The following is a 13,220-nucleotide window of genomic DNA, read 5'->3' as shown; positions in this document are numbered from 1 at the left end:
CTGGGAAAATAGACAAGACTCAGGATTTGAGCGACTGTGACAAGGACCAAACTGTTATGGCTACTTGACTTGACTGAGTTTCTTCAAAACAGCCGGTGTTGTTGTCAGTGTACAGTGGTCTGTACCTACAAAAGTAGTCCAAGGGAGGACAAGTGGTGAATCAAATCAAGGAGGTCATGAAGTACAAGGAAGGTGCAGAGGAGTGAAAGGAGCACAAACTTCAGAAAAATTGAATACTGGCTATGATGGACAGGTGTCAAAGGACTCATGCATTACAGTTTGCTGTGTATTGAGCTAAATAGCAACAGACCGGTCAGAGTACTGATCCCTGTCCACTGTCTACAGCTCCTACTAAAGACCACAGAGCAATGGAAGAAGCTACATTTGCTTTCACATCACATGGACAACTGGGTGCAAGTGCATTGTTTACCTGGAAAGACATGGCAGCAGAATGCACTATGGGAGATTTAAACCATCGGGCCCCCACCTTACGACTTACTGGACTTAAAGGAAGTGCTTCTGGTGACAGATACAAGAGGACACTTCAAGGTGCTGTTGAGTCCATCCCTCAACAGGCGTCAACAACTCAAGAGCTGCTTCGGCGACAGAGGTGAGGGGATCTACAGAACATTAGGCAGATGTTTGTTTGGTGTATTAATGTTTCGGCTGATTTAGTGCTAATATTTAAGTGCATTATTTCCATGATATTATATTTTGGGAATCTTTTATGGTTGATTCCCACTCTGAGGGGGCCCAAAAGTGACACAGTTATATACAAAAAATAAAGCCCAAATTCATTTATTTTCCCAATAATGTATTTATAAATGAAATTAATAATTATAAAATTTAAAAAAATAAAAAAGTATACAAAGAATTATGCACCCACCCCTGATGCTCACAAAGGACAATTGAAATCAAACTGAAACAGAAATCAGTTTGACTTTTATTTTATTTTATTTTTTTCGTCCTTTCGGCTTATACCGGGAGTTCAGGGTCACCACACCTGATCATTGTCTGCATGTTGATTTGGCACAGTTTGGCAGATTTGGCACAGCTATTGGCCTTTAGTTTGGCCTGGTTTAGTTTTGGTCTTTGATATTTTATTCTAAATTCTGACCCAGACGTCCTAAATACTGTGTATATGGATGGCTCAGCACTGCATGACACTAAAATCTGACCAAGCATCTACCAGTGGGTCAGCAGCACATCATAATCAACCATTTAATAGGAATCAGTAGCGTTGCTGATGAGAAGTGGCTGCAGAGAATCATGAGTAACAAACCATTTAAACAGCAGCTGCTGCGTTTGTGCCTGTCAAACACTCATCTATCTGTTAGCTTCACTGCCGCACACAATATGACACAATATGATAATTAATATCACCCTTTGATTTTTTTTTTCAGGAAAACTTTGTATAGTCATCATACACGTGAGACCACAGCACACACACACACACACCTACAGCTAAAAGTTTAACTCGCAGTCAAGTGACGTTCGGTGCAGCAATTTATTTTCTCTCTCGCATGTCCTGACTGTTTCTGTGCGTTTTTTTTACCGTGTCCCTTCCCCCGACTCTTTAACATAGGGATCATCTTAAATAGAATTTTCTTTAAGAAAACCTCCTAGATTCCAGCAAACTCAAACTTTCTATAAACATTCATCTTTCTCACATTTCTTTTTGATAAAGTGGCTTTATACCCACAGATGTTCAGCGGGAGCCTTGTGGTTCAGGGAAGGGGCCCCCAACCATATCCAAATCCCTTCACTAATTCTGAAAAATAAAATGCTTCAGAAGTGTGCACATTGCTCTTAAAAAGTCACAGTGATGCCAACTGGCCAAATTTAAACTTTGAGATTAAACGAAACCGTCAGGCTTCTCTCTGTTTTCCCTGGTCGGAGGCCTCGGAGAGTCTCTGAGAGTCACTCAAACTGCTGAGAAATTGATTAAGTTCCTTTTTTTTTCTTTTTTTTTTAATTCCTGTCTTTTCTGTGTCTGAGGCCGACCTGAAAGAAACTATGCAGGCATGACATTTCCTAATGGAAGCCGGTCTGTGTTCCACCCTCACTGTTCCGTTAAGGAGCTACAGATAAGAGCCATGCAGAGAAGAAAGCCTGGTCTACTAAAGCTAGAGTTTCATGCCTTTAAGAGGAACACAAGGAGAGAAAAAGAGCCCACTGGATGCCTTTTAAGAGCAACAGAGGGAGAGGGGAATTGTCACGGTGACAAAACAAAAAGCCACATGGTTTTTACTGGTTCATATCAACTAGTGTTTATAACTTGGTGGCTCCATAAAGACTTTATGGGTGCACAGTTAAGATGAGATTAGAACCGGGGATGTCACGAGAGGCAGAGTCCTTTACTTTTGCAACAGAGTTCAGAGTAAAACACAATTGAGCATTGGATGACGACGATTCTATGCGTTCACTGCTCAGCGCAGACAAAAGAACTGCACCGAGACCCTTTATTCGACACGGTCTCGGTCCGGTTTCCCCTGTCGGGTTGTTTGCGGTGAGAATGTGATCTGGCACAAACAGCATGTTTTAGCTTAACAGCTAGGTAACAACTCATCACAGCCTATGTACAAATGCTAAATGTGCAGGTGTTCGAGGTATTGCACATTTTCACTCCTAGTCATATTCCAGGACCAGAACTCCAGAACTGTTTAAGCAATGAGCGTACAAGACAAAGTCATGTGTGATTTTTCTCGTGATGCATTTTGGTTCTATGCTTTTTCAATGTGTGAAAGGGAAAAAAAGACCAAGATCAAAAACTGGGCCACTGATTCAAATCAGAGCAAAGGAACTGAAGGTTTGAAAATATCCTAGATGTAGCTTAGTAACTCTCCCTGCAGTGACGGATTTTACTTTGATAGCTCACCAGATGTAGTGGGTAAGGGGGTTAATACTTTTTCCTAGTACTTTTTCTTTCCCTATAACCTTTTTGCTGCAATAAACACAATCATCATTTAAAAGTATTTCGTGTTTGCTCAGTTTGTCTTTGTTCCATATGAGATTTTGTCCATAGGTCTGAAAGAAGCTCTGGTTTCATTTCAAATGTTGAGCTTATGATATAGTTTTATTTACCTAAGATATTTAAGATAAAAGGATGACTATGTAAATTGCACTTGGTAGTAAATGGTAATGGCAATGATTTGATTGGTTGATAAACTAGTGATTTGTTTTCTGTTGGTTTTCTGGTTTAGTTTGGCCTTTGGTTCACTTGCTTTGATTGACACGAGTCACCACTAATTAGTGTAACCGGCACCACCTGCATTGGTCACGTTGTGTCAGCACAAATACCTGACGAGGTTTGTTCACACTGAACAGGCAGTTCATCCTGATATGTTTTTGTTTTTTTGAGACCTTTTCTAGTAACTATATTCTCAGAAATCTGATCCGTATTGAAAGATCTATGAAAACAACAATGATATAATATACCAGCATGATGCTTTGGGGTGATTGCTTTTCAGTGTTGAGAGGAATATTTTGTGGGACTTAAAACTGGTTTTAAAGAACATTTGGGAATTTCAAATGTTTACAAAAAAATTCTACAGTATTTACTTGATGTGATTCTGGATGTAAAAGCCTGAACCCATAATACACTGGATGTACAGTCCATCCTCATAGAATCAAATATCTGATGTTGCTTTAGTCCAGATGCTTCAGCGTGTCCCTGTGGTCTTTTTATTTTCGAGCATCTTACTCTTTAGCCAGTTACGTTGCTTGGTTTTAGTGGGAAGAAAGACCGACTCCAGCAGTCTTTCATGCCTCACATCGAATGATTGCCATCATTGTATTAATGTTGTTTAGGATTTCCCCCCTGACTGCTTCATAACAAGTGTTGGGACCGCGGGGAACTGTCTGTGAGGTGATTGAACCCAGAGTTCCATTTCCTCCAGTGAGCCCTGTGACGAACAGAGGCAGAGTCGTCTAATGGGAAACACAGACCTGGGTATAAATATCCACGCTGCAGTGCTCTGGCGTGCGTGTGTGTGTGTGTGTGTGTGTGTGTGTTGCTAAGGGGGAGGAGGAGCATGGGGGTGTATGCCAGCACTCTCAAGGCTATGGACAGGGTAATGAGAACCATGTTGGTGGGGGTTAGACCTTGCTAAATGACTCATTCTATAACAATGCTCCATACCCAAAATGGAGTGTGGGATCATAGATGATGTGATCTCACAGCAGTCAGTTCATTTCACTATAAGCTCTGCGTTTAGTCTAAACTACAGCATGAGTAGATGCTCACGATTATGACCAAAAATTGAATAACACGTTGTGGTTATCAGTGGGAACATACAGTTCCAAGCCATATAATCATTTTAATTAATGTGATATTTTTATCCGGAGGTATTTTTAAGTTCGAAAATGCAAGTACTTTTACAACTACCGCATTATATATGTTCGCTGCATCAACCCAACCCAGCTCCTGGAGCTGATCAGTACAGCTGGCTGTTAGTTCGGTACATCGCTAAAGAAATTATGTATGGAAGGGAAATTACCCCCAGTCAACCACAAAACTCTCAGCTTTCCGGGGATTGGAACCAAAACCCTTTCACAAACAGATTTGTTTATAATGGATCACTGTGATGTGTTTGGGTTAGAACAGTGTTCTCAGTACTGCTCCTAAAGGACTTTGATTGGCGATGCAATATCGATGCCAACTTAAATTTAAGACCCAAATATATAAACCAAAGTTTTCTTTTAAAAAGGTTTACTTTAAAAAGCTCGAGTAATAACTGTGTTCCTGTTGCCCTCATGCCAAAAGACTCAGTCATCCTTTCCATATGGCCTACGATGGGCCATGGACTTAGTACATCTATGTCTATTTGTGCTTTGCGTACGCACACATGCTATAGAGATATGGACTAGAAAACGTGATGGCAACCTCTTGACGACTAAAATCTCTCTTGTGTTGGCTGTATTTGGCAGAAAAACGGATAAAGTGAAAGCAAAAAAACAGATTAGTGTGTGTGTTTGGCAGGTTAATAACCAATGTTGAGAAGTAAACAGTGCATTTATACAGTATGCTGCTACAAAATCAGCACCCGACCTTGTTGCGCCAGAAAGCTGAGCTTTGTTTCGTTTTTTTTTTTTTTTTATAACCTACATTTTTGTCCTTTTCGGCACAAAATGGACTGTTTCCCGTCCATGTGTGTTTTGACGCAACAACACATGACAAATGATGTTGTTATGGGATTTGCAGGGTTGTCTACCACAAGAATTCCTGGGATTACTTAGCAGCTCTTCAGTGTCTAATTTAGTGTATTTACTCATAAGGTTTATCCTCCTATTTGACTGTCAGCGACTTTAAAAAAAATGTGGCAAGTCGCTCCTGGTTTTAATTTGCATCTGAACTTTCTCAGTCCTTTCCAGCACAGAGAGCCACACACACAACGGGCTCAGTGGACACCATCTACCTAGCGTGAAACAAATGAAAGCCAGCGAACACTATGCACTGATGAATATTAGGTCAGAATCACGCTAAGCACAGTTACTTTGTTTGTCTCCCCCGCTGGCCTCAGGCTGGTCTGCGCTCACATTGTGCACAGTGATCAGTGCCCAGGTAAACTTGCAGCACTACAATGTAACAGGGCTACATATCACGCTACATGCGTATCAATTCCAGCTAAACATTACCTGAGAGTCCAGCTCTTCAAGTTCGCATGAAATGGAGGAACCATTTGAACCATTTGAACACACCCTTACACACAGATAGTCAGACAGTGGAACACAGCTGGATGCACGTGTTGCTCTGCTGCAGATCCAGAGGCACCTTAGCTTTACAGCATAATCATGCTGGACCTTGGAACCACTTTGTCAAAAACTTTGTAAATAGAGATTTAGTTAAACATTTAGACCCAAAACCCGCTAATAGAAATTGATAGGGCATTAGGTAATGCAAGCCTGCAGGCGAGGATGCGGCCCTGCATTCAGCCCCGACCTGAGATAAGGGCAGAGTCGGCCTGCTTCACAAAGCCACTCATATTATTTTTGGCCGAGCAGGAAGGAGGTGGATGTGGGGAGACTCATTGTGCGGTCGTTAAAACTACTTGGGAAGTGAAGAATGTGCAGTGTGACTTTTGTGATTTAAACAGAACAGCTGTTGGGGGATGGGGGGTGGGGGGATCGTAGCACAAGTAATAGTCAGTGACTTTCAGCAAACATTCAGACCCTGTTCAATTTGTTGTTTCCTCTCTATTGTAGACGGATGTGCTTTCTGGTGAGCCCCAAATACTCTAGCTCTGTGCCGGGGCCAGAAATAAAGGAAAGAGAGAGACCTGGAAAGAGAGGGAGAAATCAAGATGTGGAATCCCAGGCCGGCACCAGCCTTTATTAGTGGTGTCCCAGTAATATAACCACCTCTCAAAGGACAGCCATAGAATTTCCTGTTCCTTCCAAATCTCGGCCAGAAATGAGGCCATCATTACCTCTGGTGCAGAGGAACCCTGCCACAGTCTGGAGAGGGGAGAGAGAAAACACAGGCTGAGCCAGGTTGGCTTCACACCAGACCTGCAGCTCTGCAGCACGGGAAGAGCGGCTGTACCATGAGGAGGGTTGATTTCACTCAACAATGTTTTCATCTTTAAGGCCTTAATTTCTTTTTGTCTGTATACAATGTTCATTTGCACTCAGATTGTTATTTTGTGGATACACACAGGCATTTTCCAAACTAAATAGTTTATTTAGAGGGGTTCACGATGTCAGATTGAAGGAGAAGTGGAGCAAATGAGTCAAAACCATGCTGATGTTACACTTGGTTTCACCAGTCAATTGACGTTTGGATCTCGGACCGGAGCTTGCATCAGACGATGAACAGCAAACATGTACAACAACCACTCGCATCTGCAAGAATTGCTGCTTCTCGCAGGTTTGATCTGTGCTCACTCCCTTCTTCAAATCCTCACTGTGTGTGTGTCTAAATGGATTTGAATTTAAAAACAAATGTCTTTTGAGTGCCTTTCCAAAAAGTCCTCTTACATAGACAACAAAACACTGATGCCTTTATAAAGATCACATGGTTAGTGTTTCCCCGACACAATGAGAATGATTCATATCTTCTTTCTTTTTTTCTTACCTGCTGAAAATATCTTTTCTGGCTGCTTTTCATGTTACCTCTGTGTGGCTTGTCAATTTCTTTAAGTTTTCTAATGGAGGGGTTTTCGACTGAATGTGACCAACGGACCACCATTTGGAATAAGAGGGAATCTTGTGGGGTTTTTATCTTCTCTCATTTCTGTTAGTCCAACCTAACCCAACTTACTAATAGTTTTTATGAGCGAAATCAAGTAGTTTATCTCTTTTTACGTACTGGTCCGTGAACTGTAATCTGTATATGCATGTAACATTAGGGACACATTCCAACACTGACAAAATACAGACAACCAATGATAGATCTGATAGGCATTATTTTAATTCCGAAAGTTATATTGCCTATTCTAAGTGTTATATATTTGCATGAAATGTATTATCAATAAACAATAACTAATACATTGAAATGTGATTAAGAATAAAATACCAAAGAAAGTTCCCACAGTAAAGCTACATTGTCATTGACCACTTGTAATCCCCTTATGTGCCACCAGGGGGCTGTTGACCCACCCATTTTTTTTTTTAAATTTGTTTTTTGTCCTTTCGGCTTATCCCCGTCCGCACGTTGATTTGGCACAGTTTGTTTTTGTTGACCCACCCATGTATTCGTGCATAAATACATACAGCTTCTCCAAATCAGGGACCTTGTAACTGTGAGCCAGCAACCTTAACCACTCCACCAAATGTTGCCCAGGGTTTGGACCACTGTCCTAATGCAATGTCTTCTTCACCCTACTCAACTGCACCAAGCAGCAAAGGGCCCATGACGGCAAAACCTTCCAATTCATCCTGTTCTTTTCTTTTTCCTATGATGATGTTTTATCAACCCTTTCAAAAAAAAAATGTTTGTATCCATTATAGATGTAATTTTAGTCCATTTTTAATGGTATAATTGTTCCAAGTCTATCACATAGCTTTGTTCTCTGCAATGTCCACTCGTTTTCCAATGGATCCACAGGTTCTCAGTGATATTTAAATCTGGAGACATAATTCACCTAATTCTCAACTATTGCTGATTTGACTTTGCTTTTTTTGCTTAGGATCATTGTCTTGCTGAAGGATCCTCTGCCCCTTTATCTTCTGATGTTGGGGTCCATTCGATGCTCCCTCCACTTTAGGCAGAGCTGCAGAGCCTGATGCAGGCATGCACCCCAAAACACCAGCGTGCCCCCACCATGTTTGACTGTGGGGCTGGTGTTTCTCTCCTCATAAGAGTTCTTTCTACATATTTGTAGACCTTAATACATTTGCTTTGTCATAACATCAAAATAAGAAATAACGGGTGCTTCCTGAATCTATAGTCATGACTAAAACTGTGCACGGTTTCCCAGATAGAGGGGGTGGGCCAGCATACCCACTGGCAAGTCCTACCTCACTCTACCCTATGTGAAAGTCACTGGTATAGGACATTCTTGTGTTTACAAGGACAGGGATATATTAGTTATCAGAGTGCAGGAAAGCTGAGTCCTTAACTGTTACATAAACAGGTAGCTTTCCGAAGTCAGGGTAGTGGATTAGGGAAACTTGATTTCCCCCAGAGAAATCACGTTACTCTTCTGCTGTATGTATACGCGGATTTCCAGTAACCAGGTTTCCTAAGTGCGTGCAAACAATTTTTTACGAATTCACTAGAAAGCTGATTTCTCAGAGCACCCTGGTTACTGTATGTGTATGTGTATGTGTATGTAAACGCAACCAAAGCAGAAAAGTAACCATCGTGTCCTTAACCAGTGGCCAACATGACGTTTCTTGTCTCTTTTTGTGACACACTCGACCACACACATGCACATTTACTACAGTAAATCAACTAATGGTTTTAACAAATGCATTGTTGAGGTAATGAATGTAGCAAGTCTGTTAATGTCTGTCACAAAGTTTGCTTTCCTCTGTTCAATACAGACACATTTCTCTTATCCATCTATCTCCTGCTGTAGCCAGGGTCCTGCAGGGCCACTAGCCCAATACATCAAGCCAATCTCTGCTCTCACTCAACCAGCCAATTAGCTACCTATCTACATTAGACCATTCACAAAGAGAAGGAAGTCACAATCTGTATCAGTACTATTTCCTCTTATTACCCATTGGAAAATGAGCCTGCTCATTTGATATTGTTCTAACCTGAGGGTCAGGGAATCTTTCCAGCTCTTTTCAAGCCAGTTAAAACTCTATCCTCTAAAACTGTGGCTCTGGCATTCTTCCTGATTCCTGAGTAGACAACCTGCATACAATGAACAGTAATACCACCCGAATGCCAATTGGTTCTTTGGAGTCACCCACTGGGTAAGCAGTTAAAACATTTTCCAACGCCCTGGCCAGGCCTGGGGGATTGCAGGGTTTTCTTCCAGCCTGGAAATGTTCCAGAAAATCTCTTTTATGTTCAATGTTCATTGTTATTAAAACTATATTTATACTTTTGCAATTCATCATACAGCCACTGTGCACCTGATCATTCAGGTAACCCTGGACCTTTACCACCGAAAGAATAAGTGCCTCTAGACCAACGATGTGATCTTTAGCCAAACGGTAATTGCATAAAATTTGCAGTTTGTTGCTGCCCAAAGAAAATCATGGTTCTGATATTTTACAATAAGCTGCAGAACTAAAGCCCTGTTTCCACCTGGTTTGTGGTCTGCTTAGAAATCTGTTCTCTCCATTATGTCATCGGATTTGCTTCAGGGTTCTCAAGCATTTGCATTCTTTGCTGCTCTGCAAATGAGTGTTATTCATTTTTAATGAATCACTAAAAATCTCTTGTGGAATGGAAGGCTTGTTAGCTGTTGCTGCTACCTGTTTCACACTCACGTCCTAACCCAGGAGACGAGTAGAGGTCAAGTACGAGACCTTTTGACTTATGTGGAACTTTTTTATTTTTTTTGTATTCTTATACTGTAACATAAAAAAAAATGCAATGAAACATGCAATAACATTTCATTCTCCTTGTGAAATACAAACCTAGAGATTGCACTTTATTAACCCAACATGACCGACTAAAATGTGCGCAAGCCATCACTGACGGACTGTGTATGAATTCAGCAGCTCCATCAGTGACAATGAAGGATCTGATAACACATTTCCTCACACGTTCAAACATTAAGTACATGCCAGGGAAATGAGTTGGATTTCTTGATGCAGCTAAGCACAGAGTGCCTATTCTATACTTTATGGCCATTTTCCATGTGTCTTTCTTGTTTTCAAAACATTACATATTTTCCGGTCATGGACAGTTGAGACTCCCTGCTTCTGTCCTTATAACAAACACATGCTGAACCTGCCACAACCACCACTGAAAAGCACTTTCTCATTGTCCGTTTTAATTAACCAAGGAGCCACTGCTCCATGCAGCATCATGGCCAAGCTGCTCGAGCTGTTAAACCACACGGGCAGGATTTGGTTTTCACAGCTTCCTGGATTCAATTATGTTGTTAAAAAACTCGCACAGCAGCCGCAGAATTTCCAGCCCCGGTTGGTGTGTAAACTCATATCCTGTATGTTGATAACTGCTGATGTTTGGTGTTGCAAAGGTAGTTTACACTGCTTGGTGTTTTTGCTGAAAGATGCTGAAATTAGTTTGATGAAAGGTGGGAACCAGAACAGTAAAGATGTTCACCATAAAACCAGAACAACATGAAGCAGCCCTCTCCACATGGCAGTCGTCCCTTCCAGGATGGTTTTCATGTGCATGTGTGATGTAAATCGTTTTTGTTGCAGTCACCAGAACTCAACTCAGTTAAACACCTACGTATGGGAGATGTCGGATCTATGTCCACCACCAATGTCAAAGGTGTTCCCTTCTGTAGAGACTCGGAGAAGATCAGTTCAAGCTGTTCTGGCACCACGTTGTGGCTCAACATCTTAGTAGGACACTTTATGTTGTGCTTTTTTTTTTAATTAGCCAATTTAAATGGTTAGTTGATGCAGATGCTTCAAAATATTCTCGTCTTGGGACATCTTGAAATTTCTTTTTTTTTTTTGCTTTTTTCAAAACAGTTCAAGTTTCTATTGAGGAGCTCCATGTGTTGTGATACCTGCTGCAGGACGGAGTGGCGGCCTTTAAAAAAGTCATTCATTCTGCCTGTTTCCTCTGTGGCACACAGGGTTACAGGTGAGTCTGGGGGCAGGGGGTGAGAGGGCAGCTCCAGGGGAGCATGGAACATGAGGTGTGTTTAGGCTGGTGGCCCCAGGCAGTGCAGATCTCAGGACAGCTTAGGAAGCTCTGAAGTCTCCTATTACCAGCTGTGGACAGGGATGAATGAATTGGGGTCAGACATCAACAAAGCTTCCTCCTGAGTTTGTAGTTAACACGCGAAAGAATATGAGTATACCTGCCATTTGAGCCCCTTTATTTAATAGTTCCTTGCTCTTTGACCTTTGCCTCCCCTGGTCTTCTACCTTGGTTATCACACATCTTTAATTTCTGCTCTGAGGAGAAAGGAGGGGTCTCTGTGGAGACCCTGGCTAAGCAGTGTGTTTCTTACTTAGACTAAACAGACAACACTGTGAGAATATTGTTCCATGATTTTATTACCGTCTTTAACACAACCCAGTCCGTCTTCTGTTAGATGCAGACAGACAGCTCCATAGCCTCCTCAATAACTCACTGAACATGTGGTGAACGGCACATGAGAAGCACTGGGGTCATCCTGTTATTGTTCATCTTCGCCCGGGACACCCCCAGTATTTCAGTACAGCTCTGAGTCTTATCATTACGTTTCCAGATGAATCTGCAGTGTTGGGGTATTTCACTGGTAAACAGTGTGTGTGTTTTTCCGAATTCGACTTATTTTCATAAGAGGATTCATGTGTTCAGTTTTATGAGTTTTATTTTGTGACTTTTGTCCTGTGCAAAATGTCATTTTGGCACCAGAGTGGTGCTTCACACCTATAAAGAATGATCTGGGTGCATAAAAATGGGATATGAATATGTTAGATAAATGTACATTTAACTGAAATTGCTAAATAGAATGTGGTATTTAATATTGTAGTAAGTATTATTTTGTTGATTTATGTTAATTAGTGAACATGGACATCAATTTCAAATAAGTTGTCATTACACTGGCAGAGGTAACATTTGCTGCAGACACAGATCGCAGTGCTGACAAGATGACCAGTAGCACTCCATCTTATTTCTTAACCCTAACCACTGTCACCTTTAGGTCCATCTTCTGCCTAGATGGTTTGTAGTCCACCATCTTTGTCTGCAACCACAGATTGTGCAATTTGACCTGTTGAGAGCACTACCAGGTCAGGAATTTTTTTAATGATCATCATGTAGACATGTTTTACAGCCATCTCAGCATTGATAATATAATCCTGGTCTGAGCGAACGACTCTGGAAAGTCAGACATTCGCCATACGTTTTTGCAGGAACCCATCCTCGGTCTCGCGACTGTGTCACCTCCTAATAGTCCATGCACCTCATTCAGATGACCTGAAAATGCCTGAGTTTTATTAATGCATTCAGTGCCAACCTGAGCTGGGTGCATTTGCTTAATCCCGTTAATCTAGCTGATAGCGCTGCAGGGAAGGGCCCCGAGGTGCCGTGGGAGAACCTGATTGGGTGTGATGTCATCTTTTTCTGCTGCCTAACTGGGCTTTGCCTTTAAGTGCTTTCCAGTATGTTTGGAGATCAAAAGCCACACTCACCAGAGCAGCTTTAATCACCTCCTCTGCTAGGGGCAGGTGTGTGTGTGTGTGTGTGTGTGTGTGTGTGTGTGTTTGTGTATATCATTGGTTGTGAGGTGCGGATATGCAAAGGGTTGCTGGCATTTCCAAAGATTGCCAGGCTGACATTTCTATTGACTTTGATGTTGATAATCCTTCACAAGTTCCCCAAAGCTAACTGATGTGTGTATGTGTGTGTGTGTGTGTGTGTGTGTGTGTGTTGCTGGGTCAGAATCAATGTTATCAGTGTTTACCTATGAAAATGTTCCATATTGGAAGGTTTGCGATATTTAAAACCTTGAGTAACATCAAGGTTGATTTTTCGTTTGCCTTCTTTGATCCTCACGATTTCCCCACAGACTCATCACATGACATCACAGTTAAAGGGCATCTTAATACTATGTTCATTTATGGTCAGACATGGGAAATCAAAAGAGGGAAACACCTCATTAGGATCAGGGTGTTTAAGC

The sequence above is a fragment of the Channa argus genome, chromosome 7 (assembly GCF_033026475.1).
Source record: "Channa argus isolate prfri chromosome 7, Channa argus male v1.0, whole genome shotgun sequence".
NCBI lineage: Eukaryota > Metazoa > Chordata > Actinopteri > Anabantiformes > Channidae > Channa > Channa argus.
This window is presented reverse-complemented; position numbering follows the sequence as displayed.